The sequence below is a fragment of the Trachinotus anak genome, unplaced genomic scaffold (assembly GCF_046630095.1).
Source record: "Trachinotus anak isolate AG129_WGS33_773 ecotype Australia unplaced genomic scaffold, CSIRO_AGI_Tana_v1 ptg000010l, whole genome shotgun sequence".
NCBI classification, from domain to species: domain Eukaryota; kingdom Metazoa; phylum Chordata; class Actinopteri; order Carangiformes; family Carangidae; genus Trachinotus; species Trachinotus anak.
The window spans coordinates 29113843-29133080 of record NW_027273861.1 but is presented as its reverse complement, the minus strand read 5'-3'; the positions used below and the strand labels follow the sequence as shown (position 1 = coordinate 29133080).

General features: G+C 40.7%; 3 long non-coding RNA genes and 1 pseudogene across 3 annotated transcripts in view; 3 read left to right on the top strand and 1 right to left on the bottom strand.

Moving 5' to 3' along the window:
• LOC139626315 (uncharacterized) overlaps positions 1 to 19238 on the top strand; it is a 53292-nt gene that overhangs the window by 3258 nt on the left and 30796 nt on the right. The gene's annotated exons all lie outside the window — the stretch shown is intronic.
• Positions 2697 to 5247, top strand: LOC139626379 (interferon-induced protein with tetratricopeptide repeats 2-like; annotated as a pseudogene).
• Positions 7153 to 8105, bottom strand: LOC139626312 (uncharacterized). The gene is made up of 3 exons (XR_011692202.1): positions 7697 to 8105; positions 7416 to 7583; positions 7153 to 7330 (listed from the first exon to the last, which is right to left on the bottom strand). It is a non-coding gene; the product is annotated as an uncharacterized lncRNA (long non-coding RNA).
• On the top strand, positions 10459 to 12454 carry LOC139626316 (uncharacterized). Its single transcript, XR_011692206.1, has 5 exons — positions 10459 to 10599; positions 11007 to 11111; positions 11224 to 11391; positions 11502 to 11621; positions 12379 to 12454. It is a non-coding gene; the product is annotated as an uncharacterized lncRNA (long non-coding RNA).

Here is a 19238-nt window from a genome sequence, read left to right as displayed (position 1 = left end):
CCTGGGTGTAACCAGCAGGGCTCCATCAGCAGATCTCAGTGATGCAGAGTGGTCAAAATATCAGGAAGGTATTTAGGCATGAGGCCTTAAAAGTGAGTGAATTTTGAAATCAACTCTATAACCAACCACATCTGCTGCAGAAACGTCCTCTCAAAGGATTTGAAATAAAGAAATCAAATGAGCAGGATTTCCTCTTATTTCTTATCAGTTTGCAGTTTTTGCTCCTATGTTCCCGTCAGTGAGAGTTCATTGTTTGCAGGATGTTCATTTAATTATTGTAAACTTACTGAATATTCTGAAGTCACTGCATCAAAATTCATCATTTTACAACAAATCAAGTCCCAGCTCATAGTTACAGCAGTGTGTCTAAACTGGAAACTTTTTGTTAGAATCAGTTTTTGCTCTCTAGCTTCCATTCAGCAATGTTGTGCATTTGTCCATCTTATTCTTGTGAATGATATTTTTCAGTGACATCTTGAGGTGTTCTTCAGTCGTATGATGGGTAACATGTTCACAGTCTGTGGATTAAATGAGTTAAGTCCATTAGTTGAATAATTAAAATCTGAGATGAATTTTCTTAATGCAGCAATTCTTTTGTATGAAGTTGACACAGTTTTCCTTGAAGCATTAATTCCAGTGTGTAAAGTTAATCATTATTATCATGCATGAAATGTTCTCATCATTTCCTATATTTCTAAATGTTTTCAGTGCTGTAACAGTGTCATGATTTTCTTTGAGGCTAATGTTGAAGCTGCATTCCTCTATTCCCCTTAATTATTATGATAAGTAGAAAATCAATATTAATTTTAACTTAGAATCATTATGAGTGAAATTCATGTCGTCCCTCAGCTCCCCTCAGTGCAGCAGGCGGCAGTGTGCACCACTAAAGCTTTATTCAAGAATACAAATCACTCTTCAGTTACCACCAATTTAAAGGATTATGGGTATTTATTTGTATATTTATTTTTGGCCAACAAGTTTCATTTTATTATTTGTAGACTGATAATGACATAGATATTCATTTTACATTGACTGGAGATTACTTTTATTTCGGTGAGGTCTTCAATATATCCCCTCACTGAACAGACACACAGATCTACAATTATAAAAATGACGAATCTGTGATCTGTGAGCACAGGAAGGTAAATGTGTAAACTAATATCACCAGATAACAAGAACAGGAGTTCAACTGGAACCCCAACGCCATCGCCAGCGGATACTACACTGCGTCCACGGTGGCAAGTGGAAGTGGGAAATTCATAAAGCGTGGCTGTTGACCTGCACAATCTGGCAGTTTATTGCTCTTATACTGTGATTGGTGCCAAGTGTGGTGTAAAACAGCTCGCGAAACAGAGCTTTGTCAGTTTCTTCACTGCCAACCCCGTGAATATGTGGATAGAAAGCCTTGGGCAATACTTCCCACAGAACCATTGTTTCCTGAAGGCAACGTAATCGAGGAAGATCCTCCTCAGCCTTTGTGGTTGTGTCTGTTATGCTGTCATTTGTGATGCCACGCCCCCCACGCCACATCAAGACCATCCGAAGGTGAAAAAAGATCTAGAAGTGAAAAAAATAAGATTTGCAACTGTAACAAAAAAAAAGATAAATGATATCATATGTATGAAAGTGAAAAATGAAAATAAATAATTTTCATTTACTTATTTTTCTTTTCAAATTATTTTCAAAAATTCAAACAATATTATATTTAAAAAAACTATATATTTGAAAAAACTTTATTTCAGACAGAGGAGACCTCTGTAGATAATTCAGCTCCAGGTAAAAATCTTCTGAACGACTGACCCTGAAGAAATCCAAACTGGAAGAAGCTTATGGTAATGGTGCTATTTGAATAGAACTCCTCACATCAAATCAAATGAAATATCCATAGCTTGAAACAGGCTGATTTCAGACTGATTACATATCAGTTAAGTCACGATTAAGTCAGGGACTCAAACCTAAAGAGAAACGTACAGTTTCATGGACGCACACAGACTTCTTATAAATTGTCTGACTGCTATTAACTGTTGTCTCTTAGCACACAGTTCCATGTGCTGCCAGCAAGCTGGTCTCTGTCTGTGTTGCTCAGCAGAATAGAAGGAAAAGGGCGCCCTCTGCTGGCTGGTGATAGGCCGCTCAGTCCCCACAGTCTTAAAGCGGCAGGTGTCCATTTTAACACCAACTGTGTAATCACTTGTTTAAAAGTCAAGAATCAAAGTTCAGGACCTGGACTCCACTTGGGATTTGTTGGTCTTGACTTCTTGGAAAAATCCAGAGAGACCAGGTTGTCTTGCTCCTTGGCCTTTTCTTAGTGTGACAGACGTGTGGCTGTAGGTTTCTATTAAAGGAAAACAAAAGTCCAAATCTAATGCTGAACATTAAACTATTTACAACAGCATAATTTTTGTTTCTTTGCTCTGTTCTTCCTCTATCTCTTTCTTTCTTTCTTTTCCTTTTCTCCCTTTTCTCCCTTTTAGACCTCTTTCTTGAGTTATCCCCTCGTTCCCTTGTTCTTTTCTTTCTCACTTATTCACTCCTTAATTGCCTAGTTACTGCTCCTTCCTTTCCTATACTATTTCTTTGCTTCTTTTTTCCTTTCTTTACTCCTTTGCTCCTTCCCTGCTTCCTCTAGATGATCCAGTCATAGCACACCACAGAGCTTTTTATGTCACTGTACTTAATGTTCCTCATTTTTATTTTCCATCAGTGCTGCTCAGAGTGAAACAACACTGGAGGCCCAACTGGAGGCCCTGCAGTGCCACTTCACCTGGGGTCTGGAGCCCGTTAGGTACAGACTTCTCCGTCTCAGGGACAACCTGGAGGACATCGGCACCGAGGAGGGAAACAGCTGGCTGGGTCACATTTACAACCTGCAGGGGTACATCCACTACCAGCTGGGGTTCATCGATGAGGCCAGGAGTTTCTTCAGCAGGGCTGCAGAGGCCTTTCGCCAGATGAGAAACGCTGTCTCAGATGAGGGTCCGTGGTTGGTGGTGAACTATGGGAACAAGGCTTGGCTGCACTACCATCAGGGAGAACGAGCAGAGAGTCAGGCTTGCTTGTCAAAGGTTGACGAGCTGATGAAAGAATACCCATCTCCATCGCAGGACGAGCTCCATCCAGAGATCTACGCTGAAAAAGCCTGGACTCTGATGAAGTTCGGCCCAGACAAAAAGCTGCTGGCTGCAGATTGCTTCCAGAGAGCCATCAGGATGCAGCCGAACATGGTGGAGTGGCAGACCAGCCACGTGTTAGCGTTAGTAAATCCCTTTAAAAACCTAGGGGATGACATCTTGGAGAAAATGAAAATTTCCAAGGAACACGACCCAGAGAACTTGTACCTTGCTGCTCTTTACCTTGAGGCACGTGCTGCAAAAGGTCAGAGAATTCAAGATGAAGCCCGTGAGTTGGCCAGAAGGGTTTTGAATAAGCCTGTTAGCAGCTACAGTGGTATTGATCCATTGCTAAGAGTTTACAGAAACTATGTATCTATGGATGAGGCCATTGATTTGGCAGAGGAGGCTCTTGAAAGACATCCAGATAACCGCTACCTGAAGAGGCGAGCTGCAGTCTGCTACGAAAAGAGAATCTTTTCAAACCGTGGCAGTCCCCTGGAGAACAGCAGGGTCGACAGAACAATCAGTCAATCAATCAATGCTTTACAACTACTATGCAAAATATTTCCATTTTGTTCATAAGGAGATCCACAAGTCGATAGAATACCACATGAGGGCAGCAGCGATACCCCATCAATCTTTCTATCGAGAGAACAGCATCAGCATCCTGGGGAGGATTAAAGAAAGAAACAGAATGATGACCGATGATGTCGGTTCTTATGGCCTGAAAAACCTGTACAAACTCATTACTCTTTACTCTGATATCATACAAATCTGGAAGATTTCAAACCATGAACTGAATTTTATTTTTGAGAAGAGAAACAATCTATTAATTGTACGATTTGGGGCTCACAATTATGAGATAAAGATTTCACAAGTTTGAGTCACAATTCATAAATTTATCTCAGAGGCTTCAACATCTACCTGAAGACCCTCAATTCAGACAAAGTAAGAAAATCACAAGGATAAAACCATGAGGGAATCCAAATGATCTTTAATTTAAAGGCTCTGCTGAAAAAAGGTGATGTCACATATTATTGTGTACCAATCAGGATTTAACAAAGTTTGGACTGATCTGATGAATTATGTTTGTTTTGTTTCTACATTAGAACTTTTGACTGTTAATAAAATGTGCCTGTTTGAACATCATTCAGCTCAGTGTTTCCTTTTCTGTTCCACCATTCTAGGTTTAGTCTCATCGCTCTCAGCACCACACAGCAGACACATGTCAGAGACCAGCTGCTGAATATATTGGAGCATTCAGCAGCTTTAGAGCCGTACATCCACCAGGTGGAGACAAACTCTCTCCAAATGAATGTTAATGTTGAATCAGCAACTGTCTGCAACAAGTTATAAACAGTATCAATATTTCAGCATATTTTTTTCATATTTGTTCATCAGTCCAAATGTTTGTATTTTTTATTCTTGATAAATTTCCTCCCAGATGAACCCAGTGGAACAGTTCCTTCTTCAAATAGGGTCAGCCTACTTGTGAACAGGGGGAGCCTTGGGTGGAGTCATTATTGTTTCAGTCCGCTCCTGACCACGAGGAGATATGATCATAAAGTCACCCAAAAGGTTTCACTGACAACAGCACAGGCAGAAAGGAAGCCAATACAGACTCAAAGACAGAGCTTGTACAGATCAGTGCTTTATTCAACAAGGAAACACAAAGGTCACAGGATGGTGACGCAGCCAAAGGTCAAAAACAGAGAAGGTCGTTCAAAACGAGCAAACAAATCTAATGGCAGCTAAATATACAGAGAGGGAGAAAACTGAGGGCAGGTGAGAGAGTGGGAGGGGAAGCCAGGTGATTCTGAAGAGAAAACAGGTGAAACAGAAAACACAAGGACAAGAAGTAAAACTACAATAGACGCATAAAATAAAACAGGAAATAGTAATAGGGAACCACAATGAGGGGAAGATCATTACATAGGTAAGAGATAAAAAAAACTAACTATTTTTTATTTTCTTCATTCCTACATTATATTTTCATTTTATTTTGACAGCTACTTTCACTTCTAAAGTCTTTGCTACTCACTTATACAGTTATTGTGCAGAGCTACTTCACCACACGTGATATAAAAACAAACGTAAAGGTCCCATGTTGTATAAAGGCAGATGTTCATGTGTTTTTGATTATAAAACAGGTCTCAGAGGCTCAGATCCTCTCTTCTGATTGGCTGACTGACCTGTTGTTACTAGAGCTCCAGAGAGAAGCCTGAGACAGGAGATGTAAAACTACTCTGAGATGGTTTTTGGTTCTTAAAACCACAAATATATCTTCTGATGGAGATCAACACTTCAGATAAAACATCAGAAAAGTATAAAATATGGGACCTTTAATATACACTGTATTGCCAAAGGTATTCACTCACCCATCCAAACAATTGAAATTGGGTGTTCCAATCACCTCCATGGCCACAGGTGTATAAAATCAAGCACCTAGGCATGCAGACTGTTTCTACAAACATTTGTGAAAGAATGGGTTGCTCTCAGGAGCTCAGTGAATTCCAGCATGGTACTGTGATAGGATGTCACCTGTGCAACAAGTCTAGTCGGGAAATTTCCTCGCTCCTAAATATTCCACAGTCAACTGTCAGTGGTGTTATAACAAAGTGGAAGAAATTGGGAACGACAGCAACTCAGCCATGAAGTGGTAGGCCACGTAAACTGACGGAGCGGGGTCAGCGGATGCTGAGGCGCATAGTGCGCAGAGGTCGCCAACTTTCTGCAGAGTCAATCACTCCAAACTTCATGTGGCCTTCAGATTAGCTCAAGAACAGTGCGTAAAGAGCTTCATTGAATGGGTTTCCATGGCCGAGCAGCTGCGCCCAAGCCATACAAGTGCAATGCAAAGCGTCGGATGCAGTGGTGTAAAGAACGCCGCCACTGGACTCTAGAGCAACGGAGACGCGTTCTCTGGAGTGACGAATCGCACTTCTCCATCTGGCAATCTGATGGACGAGTCTGGGTGGCCAGGAGAACGGTACTTGTCTGACTGCATTGTGCCAAGTGTAAAGTTTGGTGGAGGGGGGTTGTTTTTCAGGAGCTGGGCTTGGCCCCTTACCTCCAGTGAAAGGAACTCTGAATGCTTCAGCATACCAAGAGATTTTGGACAATTCCATGCTCCCAACTTTGTGGGAACAGTTTGGAGATGGCCTCTTCCTCTTCCAACATGACTGTACGCCAGTGAACAAAGCAAGGTCCATAAAGACATGGATGAGAGAGTTGGGTGTGAATGAACTTGACAGTCCTGACCTCAACCCGATAGAACACCTCTGGGATGAATTAGAGAGGAGACTGAGAGCCAGGCCTTCTCATCCAACATCAGTGTGTGACCTCACAAATGCGCTTCTGGAAGAGTGGTCACAAATTCCCATAAACACACCTGAACCTTGCGGAAAGCCTTCCCAGAAGAGTTGAAGCTGTTACAGCTGCAAAGGGTGGACCAACGTCATATTAAACCCTATGGATTAAGAATGGGATGTCACTTAAGTTCATATGCGAGTCAAGGCAGGTGAGCGAATACCTTTGGCAATATCGTGTATTTATGTCACTACAGTCACAGGGTTAAGGAAATGATGCAGCTGTCTAACACACACTATACAGCAACTTTTGCCAGAACACACTAATTAGGTAAATGTAACAGTCCTGCTCTGACTAACAGTGTTGTTGAACTTGTTTGTTTGCACTTTACCTCTCAGCTGTATTACACTCTGGTCTTTGCTCTAACAGGAAGTTACAATCAGAGCAGTGAGACCCAGCAGCAGAGGGGAGACACTCAGAGTGACGCTCCAGGCTGAATCACAGAAGCTGCTTCCACAGCACGTTGGTTCACCGACAAAGTTAAGATGTTCAATCAAAGCAGATCCACTTTTCAGCTGAGGAAGAAGTCCACACACATTTGCAGACACACAGCCATGATAATGGTAAGTGAAGTAGCCATCTGTCACTGTGGACGACAAAATCACTGCTGTTATCTCAGTTTTGAACTAACTTTTAAAACAATCTCAGGAAGAGGAAATTACAAGGAAGGAATCAGTGACATGTCTTGTGGGCCAGTGTGTGATCAATGTGCAGCTCACCAGATACTCTACTGCAGCGGTTCTCCAGACCCACACACTCCACTGTGTGGTTACAGGCAGCATGATAGGGATTAATGCAGCTGAAACACTGCAGCCCGTTCTTTCTTCTGTCTGGAACCTGGTCTGAAACTGAACGGGAGAGATCCCAGAAACTTTATGAGACAGTGACAAATGACAAAAGATGTTCTAGTTTGTTCTTCTTTCTTCTACTTACAAGACAAAGTTTGGTTGTTGCAGCCATCTGTGTTGCAGCAAAGAACAGACACAGCAACGCTCATGATACCATTACTGAATTTTGTTGTCTGACCATTCAGACTGCAGAAAGAAGGCGGGACACAGGACATTTTGACTGTTTGTGATGTTGGTTCTCCAGGTGAAGATGCTATAAAGTTAAAGCAGAATTTCTTTAATGTGGATGGAAAACACATGAACCAATAAACTCTCATTTAATATTTCATAAGTAAATGATTTGAGGAAACATCAGATACTTTTTACCTTTAAAAGAAATCGCTGTGCACATCTCATCCTCAGAGTCACAGAGTTTGACTGTGTTGCTGCTGAATAAGGAGGTAAAAACTAAGAATAAAGTGTGGACTGTAATATGTCACATTTTCCAGTATAATGACCAGATACAGACAATAAACACCCTGAAAACAAAAAGTTTCCAGCTCAGTGTTAAAATAGATGCTCGTTTGATCACCTGGAGGTCTGAGGTTGGAAGCCTTTATATGAGACAGCTACATGTCCTGTAGTTTGGCTTCTTTTTATGACATGACTCAGTCTATTTGTCCCCAGTTTCCAATTTGTACCCTCTAATTATTTAATATGTACCAGTAAACTGTAGAAGAACTTAGGTTGCCCCTTAACACAAACCTTTATCCCCTGTTCATTGAACCTGTCAGTAGCTCCCAAGTAAGTGTCTTCATGACACCACGTATGTGCAAAATATCTAAACGGTCATTTGCAGCTTGTAATCTACAGCATTAAGGTTCTGTGGGTGAAAAGTGAGGCTCATGTTTCACATGAAGTTACAACAACCTCAGAAAAGTGTGCAGCGTCTTTGGTGCTGGAAGACATATGATTTATAATTAATAAAACCACTTCTGCTTCAATTCCAACCAGTACTACATGATTTAAAAACCTCATACCTGCATAAATCCTGAGTTAAAGGTGAGTAGTTACCTGTGCTGGAGAGCATCCAGCTGAGAGCGAGAGACAGAATCATCTTCATCATGATGAGTGAATGTGCAGATTACTGGTTCTTCAGAGGAGCAGCTCTTTATAAAGTGAGTCTGTGTCACAGGAAATGTCTTCTCTTAATTTCAGCTTTGGAAAACCAACGTGCCTCAGCTTCTTCATCTGCATCTCAAAACAAAATAAGGAAATGCATGAAATAAAAATGTTAAAATGAAGGTTTATGGTTTATGACTTGTTGGTGGAACTGATTGTCTATAGTGGTTGTAAACACTCTGAGTAACATCTTTAAAATCACTTGACACAAGTTTTTCTTAATGTTCATCCAGTTTTATCCAGTTCTTTCTCTTGTATTTATTACATTTTATTCACTATACTTTTATTTACTGTTGCTGCTGCAGATTTATTTTGTTATTTCCTTTGGAGCATAGTTCAGAAGTTGTTATGATTATGATTATTATTACACTTTATCTGCAGTCTGACAACTTGCTGGAGTGATTCTTGTCTTGTGCCCAGAAGTTACAACAACAGAGAGACTTTCATGCATTTTCATTTTGGAACAGGCCTTGTGGTCAGCTGTTCTGTTTCAGTAAACCACATCCCTCCACAGGTGTGAGAACACTCACTGCCCTCCCCTCTCTGTAACCAGTTCTCTTCACAGAGCCTCCTCTCTGTGTATGTGGTTGCTGGGATCACTGACCTGTTTGGTTTGTTCAGTGGTTTTTTTCTCTTTTTAAGAGAAAAAAACACAGAGCAAACTGAGGAGGCTGATTGGAAAATGGTCACATTGGCCAGAAACCACTGACTATTGACCTAGTTAAGCTGGTTTATTTTATCCAGTTGGTATCACTACTTTACTTTGCCAACTTTAAGAAGAACAATAAAACAACAGGACTTTATAAAGCGGATTCCAGATAGTAGCTTCATAAATCTGCAGGCTGCTCTTGAATGCAGCATCTGGAGATCTGGGTCCCACCTGTGCAGCTGATCATCTGCGATCATTACCTGGAGGCAGTGCGGTCCATCTCAACACTTCTGCTGGGCCTGGTGCAGCAGTGTGGCACTGATTTCAATAAAAATACCACTACAGTTACTTTAATTCTGTCCTTGCTGTCACCCAAGAGTTACAACATATTACTGTAAACGGCACATTGTTCAGGAACCATTTTATTCTGACATCAGTAAGTTTCATTAGAGAAATTCAGACATCATACAGTAAAATTAACAGCATGAACCAAAGTTCACAGGAAAACATATTTGTCAAGGTGTGTGTGTGCGTGTCTGTGTCTGAGGTCCAAAACTGGGAGCCCACCGTACTTGTGGGATCCCAACAGCTTTGTGGGGACCAGAGTGCTGGACTCTATTGTCATGGCTTTAGGACAGAAACCTTCATTTCTGAAGCAAAAAATAAGATATATAACAGGATAGAAAATGAGAATTATCATTAAATAAAAGAGATTAAATATAACATTTAAAATTCTGTTATGTAAGGTCTAGAAGGCCTACACTGCACATGTGTGCTTCCCCCAGTGTGTTACAGGACTGTTGAACATGGGTTTACTGTGTTCATATCAAAAGCTGCCTGTCGTCTCATTAGAGCGTGAGAATGGCTGGTTGCTGTGTTTCAGATTTGACTCAAGTCATGAAAACCAGCAACATGTTGGACTGCTTTATTCTGTCTCACACACCTACATGAGTCACAGTATTATACCTGGACTGAACCACACACAAACAGTTACTGCGGTGAAAACAGACTAAATATTAAATGTGTGACATTGAAATACATAAAAAAATAATACAAACTAGAGAAGTAGAAAACTGAACTTTAGGAACAAAAAAGGAAGCATCAACAAACCACAAAACAAAGTAATTCTTATCTGGAGTCTGTGAAATTTAAATATTCAAACTTTGTACTTTTGGTTCTGGTTCTGCACAAATGGGTATGGGAAGTGTGAAATTGTTTTTCCACCAAACAAAAGAGGGGTTGACAATCTGAATTATCATGCTGTAAACATGGGAATGCAGCCAATGTGTGAGGTTTTTATCTGTCATAAATTTACTAGCACCAGTAGAGTATATAAAGTGTAGCAGGGCTGATAAGGTGCAGTGTCACCATCAAGGGAACCTGATCTGCAGAACTCACCTGTTCATCATGATGAAGCTGATCCTCTCTCTCACTCTCATCTGGGCGCTCTGCAGCACAGGTAACATCACTGATTCTTACATTAGAGTTTCTGCAGGTGATACACCACCTAATTTAAAACATTGAAGAAGTTCTAAATCTCACCAGAACCATTTTATAGAGGAATACAAACTAAATAATAGCAGATCATTATAGTTTTAATAATCAGAACTAAGACTTTATTGATCCCCAGAGAGAAAGTTCACATGCTACAGTACAGTAAATAGGAAACCTAAATAATTAGTCTAACAGTGTATATCAGACAGTTTAAATCATTTTAGCCATTACAACTATGATGTCTTCAAATATTTTGGAACAACAATTAGAAGATTTTTGCACCTTTATAAACCATTTACCCTAAAGATGTCCCATATTTGATTTGACATTTGTTCTGTGATCATCACTTCACTGTTTTTGTCTCAATTGCAGCTGAAGCACTCGTTTGTCAGACCTGCACAGATCAGCAGTGCTCAAGCACAGTACCACGCACATGCTCCTCAGAGACGACGATGTGTATTACTGCTTCCTCTCAAGGTCTTTTCTTCATGTCGTCTATTACTTATTAATGAAATACATGTACTTTAAAGTTATATATCAATCAATATTATCAATGTCAATATTAACAAACTTTTCTTTGTCTCTGTAGTCACTTCATCTGGAACCACAGTACAGATAATCAGCAAGTCGTGTGCATCGTCCTCCCTGTGTCCAGCCGTAGGCAACGAGACATTTTCACTGAACGTGGGTGTTTTACGTGAAGTTATGTCTGCTTACTGCTGCAACACAGATAACTGCAACAACGAAACTCTACCTTGTAAGTACAGATGGACGACAGTCTTATTAAATACAGAATGATATATATAAGAGAAGAATATTTGAATCTGTCTTCTGACATCCTCTGTTTTCATTTTGTGACACTTTCAGTCCCGGGCCCTCAGTCAAAGAACAGCCTACAGTGTTTCTCCTGTGACTCAGTTAACGACACTGAATGCACCACTCCAATACAGTGTATGGGAGTGGAGGACCGCTGCTTTCAATACCATTGTGAGTCTTCATGTTGTATAGTTCAAAGGGCCCATATTTTACACTCCTCCAGTGATTTATTTGAAGTGTTGATATTCATAAGAAGATAAATTTGTATTTTTAAGAACCTCTCTTCTGATTGGCAGCAAAAATAAGCCAAAATACTGGCTGGTTTTCGGTCCAAGTGTAACTTGAGAGATCAAATAAAAAGTAGGTTTCAGGTAAACAAATTAAAACCTGCAACAGTGGAAGGAGAGTGTAGATGGGCCATGCTAAGGGCATAGCTGAGGTGGTACAAAAGGGACCGAGTACAGAGTATAAAGTATCATAAAATGGAAATACTCAAGTTAAGTTCCTCAAAATTATACTGTTCAATTACTGAACCAGGTAAAACTCTTTCATTTCTGAGAGGCTGTTATAAAATAGATTGAAGATAGATTGATAGGTAGGTAGAAACTAGCTCAAATTAGTGAGCTAAACTGTAACTTAAAGCAAAAGGTAGAAAATAGCTAACATTAGATTCCATCCATAGATATTTGACAATCTAATTCAGAAAGTAAAGTATATTAACAAGCTAGATAGTTAGCTGCTCGTGCTACTTATATTTACCTTCATTGTCTCAATTTGCTCAGTGCACAGGAGCACAGACTTGAGGAACCAGGGGTTAAATTGGGATTTGTGATGAGGTGGAGCCTCAGAGGATCTGAAGAACTCTCCCTGGAATTAATTAACTGATAATGTTATTTGTTCAATAACAGTGATTTTTTTTTATCTACAGTGATGGTTAGGTCCAACAGTGCTTCTGCCTTTGGCTGTGCATCTAGGAACGTATGTGCAGTTTTTGCCGACCTGGAAGACTTAATTGAAATGCAAAGCAACATCACCGTTGAAACAAGCTGCTGTGAGACCAGCTTCTGTAATTCTGTCACAACAATAACTGCCAGCAGTGGCATAATTCACCTGCTGCTTGGGCTCCTTGTCTTTACCTTCTATTAGAACATAGAAAGAAATGGACAAAGCACCATTGAAGCCACCAGGACTCCTAAAAGAAGCTTTTGAAGCCTGGAGTTGGGTTTACTGCTCATTGTTATCACTATTTGGAAGTTACAGGGGCTAGAAAATCCAAATTTAGGGAAAAGCTGATGAAGTCTGAGTGAAGCTGAGGTGGAATAAGAAGACACAGATGCAATAAATACATACATGAACATAGACAACTACATTTTTACAGATATTTACTTGGTATATACTCACTGGGGATCAGTGGATTCAATGCTTCAACATTATGTAATAGTTAAGTTTTGTTGTAAATTGTACTAATATCAAAGGTGTAGGTTTGGTTTTATCTTTGGTGTTGGTCATTTCTTGTTCTCTTCCTCTTTATTGTCTCTATTCATTTAAACGTGCACATGAACAATGTGTCTGCTGATTAAACTTGCCTGAAACTGGACGTGTATCATGATTTTCTCTGATTTTAAACCGATATTTTACATTGTTTTGAAATGAACAGAAATCTTGGGCTGATGCATTTTCAAGAAAAAGGACAATAAATGTATAAAACCGTGTAGGTGGTGAGCTCCTCTGTTTGAACTGACTCTGTTGTGTGTTGTACAAACTGCCATGTATCATGGATGTGTCTGGGGCATAAATGAGGCTCTAAAGAGAATTGTTCTTTCTTACACAGTGCTTCTCATTCATCATCTAAACTACATTTGTCCACAGTTTCATAATTAACTGAAGATTTAATTACACTTCTCATAATGTAACATAAAAGACGTCAGCAACAGACACATCAGTAGACAAGACAATTCAGCAGCACTTTGACACTGGCAGGGACATGTCCCTACTGTCCATACCCAGATCTACGCCCATGACAAATGTCTTGTTCATCTTTACAAATGATGAGACTCTCATTGTCTTTCATGAGCTCCTTAGCTCCAACGTTTATTTAACTTTTCCTAAAAAAACCGTACCCCCGACCCGCCACAGGAAGTGCAAGTTACATGACTCACCATCACCAGCCCCATCTATTGGTCACTAGTAGGAATGGCACTTTAATATAGACACATCCCCCTTTCTTTGAAGTTATCAACTATGAGCATAAGAAAACATATGCCTTAACACACTTACGTAATACCATTACGATACATCAGAATTATTGCAACAACAATAACATTTTCATTTCTATATCAAGTTCTTGTAAACTGTTATCTCTAGCTTGTTTTTGTTTTTGACTGTTCACCATATTTTCAATTAATACCAAGCTCTTATACACAAATAAACACATTTCAAAACCATACAATCTTTTTTTTTTTTTGTTTTGAACCTCAGCATCCAATACGCTGATTTAAAGATCAAGTTTAACTGGTCTTTTGATCTGACGTTCAGTCCTTTTTTTCTTTGGCATTATCATACAGTGTCTCTTGAAAAGTCTCTTTGGTTTTCAGAAGGTTGCGACGGTTCCTTCTGAACACATGTCCATCCTCAGTTCTCACTTCATAAGACCGTGGTCCTACTTCTTGAAGAACTGTAGCTTTCCTGTTCCATGCATCCTGGTCTTGGATCCTCACTACATCATCCTTTGCAAGTGGTCTGCGAGCTTTTGTTGACTTGTCATAACGCTGTTTTTGTTTCCATTTCAGATTCTGCATTTTCAACTGAATCTCAGGTCTCCTCTTGCTCTCTGTGTGGCGGGGCAGTGTAGTGCGCAGCTTGCGATTCATCAAAAGTTCTGCTGGGGAGAAACCACAGTCAAAGGGGGCAGACCTGTAGCTCAGCAGAGCTAAATATGGATCTGACTTACTGTCTGTGGCCTTCTTCAAAAGCTGCTTAATGATGTGCACTCCCTTTTCAGCTTTGCCGTCTGCCTGTGCATGCTGTGGACTGGATGTGACATGATGGGAACCATATTGTTCTGCAAACTGCCGCCATTCATTGCAGCTATAACACGGACCATTGTCACTAACTACAGTCTCTGGTATTCCATGCCTAGTGAATATGGACTTTACATGAGTAATGACACTGTTGGCAGTTGCACTTGGGAGCAGAGCAATTTCTGGGAAATTGGAATAGTAATCAATAACTAACACATAATCTTTCCCATTACCATGAAACAAATCTGTTCCTACTTTCTTCCAGGGTTCAGTAGGAAGATCAGGAATCATCACTGGTTCCTTTGCCTGCTTGCTCTGGTGCCTTTTGCATGTTTCACATTTTCCTATCATGCTTTCAATGTCCTTGTTTATGCCATGCCAGTATACAGAGTCTCTGGATCTCCTTTTACATTTTTCAATTCCCAGGTGTCCCTCATGTAGTTTCTCTAGTATTTCCAGTCTCATGCTGTGTGGAATGACAATCCGATTGTCTCTTAATAACAGTCCATTTGCCACACTTAGCTCAGATCTGATGTGATAGTACTTTGGACAGGACCCTCTGTGCCAGCCAGTTTGGAGGTGTTCTATCACAGCTTGCAGCTCCTTGTCTTTCGCAGTCTCCTCACTTATTTGCTTTGATTTAGCATCTGACACTGGCAGAGACTCAACTATCATGTTCACATGATTTTCTACTTCTTTTTCAGTGGAACTCACAGGACTCATCTCAGGAGCTCGTGACAGTGCATCGGCTAACACTAGATGCTTGCCAGGTGTGTATATCAACTCGAAGTCATACCTTTGCATTTTCATGATGAGGCGCTGAATCCTCGGCGACATCTCATTCAGGCTTTTCTTGATGATCGACACAAGAGGACGGTGATCTGTTTCAACTGTGAAAGTGGGAAGTCCATATGCATAACAATGAAATATTTCCAGTCCATAAGTCAGTCCAAGACACTCTTTTTCAATTTGAGCGTATCTGCTTTCAGTCCTGGTCATGGATCTGGAAGCATATGCTACTGGCTTCCAGCCTTCTCCTTCTGCCTGTAACAAGACAGCACCAAGCCCGTCCTTTGAAGCATCTGTGGAAATTTTCAGTCTCTTGGTTGGATCGTAATAAGCCAACACAGGAACAGTTGTCAGTGTGGTCTTTAATGCATTCCACTCACTCTCATTCCTCTCTGTCCATTAAAATTCTGTGGAATCATGAAGGAGCTCTCTCAGTGCTGACATTCTCACTGACAAGTTTGGTATAAACTTTCCAACAAAGTTTATCATGCCCATCACTCTAAACACCTTTTTTGTCAGTAGGGCGTGGCATGCCTAGGATGGCTTTTATCTTCCTTTCATCAGGTTCAATGCCCTGAGCAGACAGTTTATCACCCAAAAATGTTATCTCTTGTACACCAAATTGGCACTTTGCACGGTTTAGTCTCAGTCCATTTTCACGTACTCTTTGGAGCACTTTGTTCAGTCTCTCATTATGTTCTTGAAGGGTTGAACCCCAGACGACGACGTCATCGACATAACAGTGGACCCCTTCTAGTCCTTCCAACATGTTGTCCATGGCACGGTGAAAAATCTCAGAAGCTGAGATTATGCCAAATGGCATTCTGAGAAACCTGTATCTGCCATAAGGTGTATTGAAAGTGCAGTATCTTGAACTTTCCTCATCCAACTTGATTAGCCAGAATCCCTGCGCTGCATCAAGCTTTGAGAAGTATTTGGCTCCTGCCATTTCACTTGCAGTCTCCTCACGCTTTGGTATCTGGTAGTGCTCACGTTTTATGTTCTTGTTTAAATCTCCAGGATCCATGCATATTCTCAGCTGAATTGTTTTTATTCTTTTTATCCACGTACACCATTGAGTTTACCCACTCAGTAGGTTCCTCCACTTTTGTGAGGACTTGGAGCTGAGACATCCTGTCCAGTTCTTTTTTTGGACGCTCTCAAAGTGAAGCTGGAACTCTCCGTGGCGCATGAATTACTGGTTGTGCATCGTCTTTTAGTTGGATTTTGTATGTGTATGACAAGCATCCCAATCCTTTGAAGACATCATCATAACGCTGCACAATGGAGTCAACTGTGCATGAGTGCACACTTATTGCTTCTGAACAGTTCATGTGGTGCACTCTCCTCACCCGGTTCAATGTCTTTGATGCAGCTCCGCCCAGCAGTGACTCACAGCCCTCAGGTACGACTGAAAACAGCACATTGTAAGTTTTATTCTTCACTGTTACTTTTAGTCTGCACTGACCTTTGCTTTCAGTGTCTTTTCCGTTGTAGTCCTTCAGTGGCACTCTTTTCTTTATTATTTTGGGCTTTTCTTTCATAGCACTGATTTCTGTCATGCTGATCAGGTTTGCTTGTGCACCTGTGTCAATCCTTAGTGCTACTATAGCTCCATTTATCTGAAGTGACACAAGCCACGTGTCTCCTTTTTCTGAGCACTTGTCATTTTCCTCTGTGTCCTCCTGCTGTTTGTGTATTATCACATGACACCATCCGGACAAAGAAAGTCTCACTCAGCTCAGTCTCTTCCACTAACCGCACTGATTTGGGCTTGCCTTTAGAAAGACACTGTTTTGCAAAATGATTTTTTCCATTGCATTTTGAACCCTTCCTGCCACACGCAGGACACTGCGGGGCTGCTGCCTGTCACCACAGCGCCTGCAGGAGCAGCTCGCATCTTCTGTGCTTTTCTTTTGTGGCGTGAATCTTTTCATTTTGTTTTTGACCACCGCTACCTTTACATTCCCATGTCCGGCAGTGAGGCCCGTCTCTCTGGATGTCTGCGTGCTGTTGGCACCGTCTCTCCGCCTCCTCCCGGAGCAGCCGCTCCCTGGTCCGCTCATCATAGATCCCGTACACGATGTGATCCCGGATCATGGAGTCCTTCAGATCCCCGAAATCACATGATTGCACCTTTAGTTTTAAATCAGTCACAAAGCAATCCAAAGTCTCTTCAGGCTGTTGCATCCTCGACCGGAACACCTATCTCTCATATACTGTGTTTTTTCTTGGCGAGCAATGTGCCTGGAGCTTCTCCATCACCACGTCGTATTTACCTCTGTCTTCAGGCGCTGCAGACTCCAACCTATTGCAGACTTCAGTGGCCTCAGGAGCCGCTACTGTGAGCAGCAGCGCGATTCTCCTGGCGTCGGGTTTTGAGTCCGGTCCAATGGCTGCTGTCGACATTTCCCACCAGTTTCAGTCCCTCCGGTGGCCTCAAAGTCTCCATCTCGAGTTAAAATGATGCTTGCCTGCCTTTCACTCCTGGTACCATGTCTTGTTCATCTTTACAAATGATGAGACTCTCATTGTCTTTCATGAGCTCCTTAGCTCCAACGTTTATTTAACTTTTCCTAAAAAACCGTACCCCGACCCGCCACAGGAAGTGCAAGTTACATGACTCACCATCACCAGCCCCATCTATTGGTCACTAGTAGGAATGGCACTTTAATATCAACACAACAAATATAATATTTCAACTGGAAAAGTAATGTCTGAAATAAGAGAAGGACTGAAAGCACTGAAAATATCCACCTTGAACAGTGTATGTTTTGTTGGTAAATCTTTAATTCACTGACCATTAATTATGTTGTAATTTCACAGTAATGTCAGAAATCTCAGAAAAAAACGTCAAGTAAAATCAGTGACATCAGTATCATGAGTTGTATCAAGTATCAAGTTGTCACAGTATAATTACTGGGAAGTACTGTAAAATATTGGGTAATTACAGAGTGAAATTGAAGCAGAATAAAGGGGGTTGGTCTGTAATTATATGGGAATTAATTGTGATGGTAAGTAGTACAGCCCACATACAGGAGGGTCATTTTTATATAGGCTACCATTAATGTCCCTTTTTGCATTGTGGAGACTGTTAGTAGGTTACACCAAGTCTAATAACAAGTGATGAGTATGACAATGATGTGAGTCACATGCTGTGGCCTTTTCATGTTAGAATACAAAAAATAAAACTGAAATACAAGATGTTTTTCTTTTCCATGGTCAAAAAGGGGAGCAGCAAAATTTAAACAGTGGTTTGATTTTCATTTTCTTTTTTGTACAACTAAAAATAAAATCATCAGAAAACAAACCAAACACAGGTGATGCAGAGTTCTTCCTACATCCTGGTTATGGGAACACACACAGCTGAAGTGAAGACAACTGAACACTGTAATCATCAGTGATGGATTGACCCCTTATCTGTAGATTTATACTATTAGAACAGGACCTGAAATAATTAGAGATGTTCCAACATATTTTTCCGTCCGTATCCTAATACCTGAACTTCTGTATCGACCAATAGCGAGTACCAATCAGATACAAGTACAATAATAGTATAAAACAGTCAGCAACTTAAAAAGGAAATAAAAAAGGAATAAATAAAGAAATAACTCCTGTAAAAAAAAAAAAAAAAACTTAAAGTGGGTGCTCGTCTTTGTGGAATTTATCTCTGCTGCAGTTGGTCCTGTTTCTTCTCCTTAGCACTGGTGAACTCACTGTGTTGCTTTGTGTGATGTGCGTTCAAATGCTTTACAAGCAGCTCTCTCCTCTGAAGTTAGGGAGAACCTTAAAATGTGTGATGTTCTGTGATAATGAATGGGGCTCTGATGCTGTAGATTATGGGTTTAGTGAGGTGACTCATTTCTCCTGTTTGGCTAAAAGTAATTTCAGCTGTATAACGTAACAGACTGATGAGATTAAACCTGAAATATGACATTTGCAAGCAAGTCTATGTTTGCAGAGTATGCTTTTCTGCTGC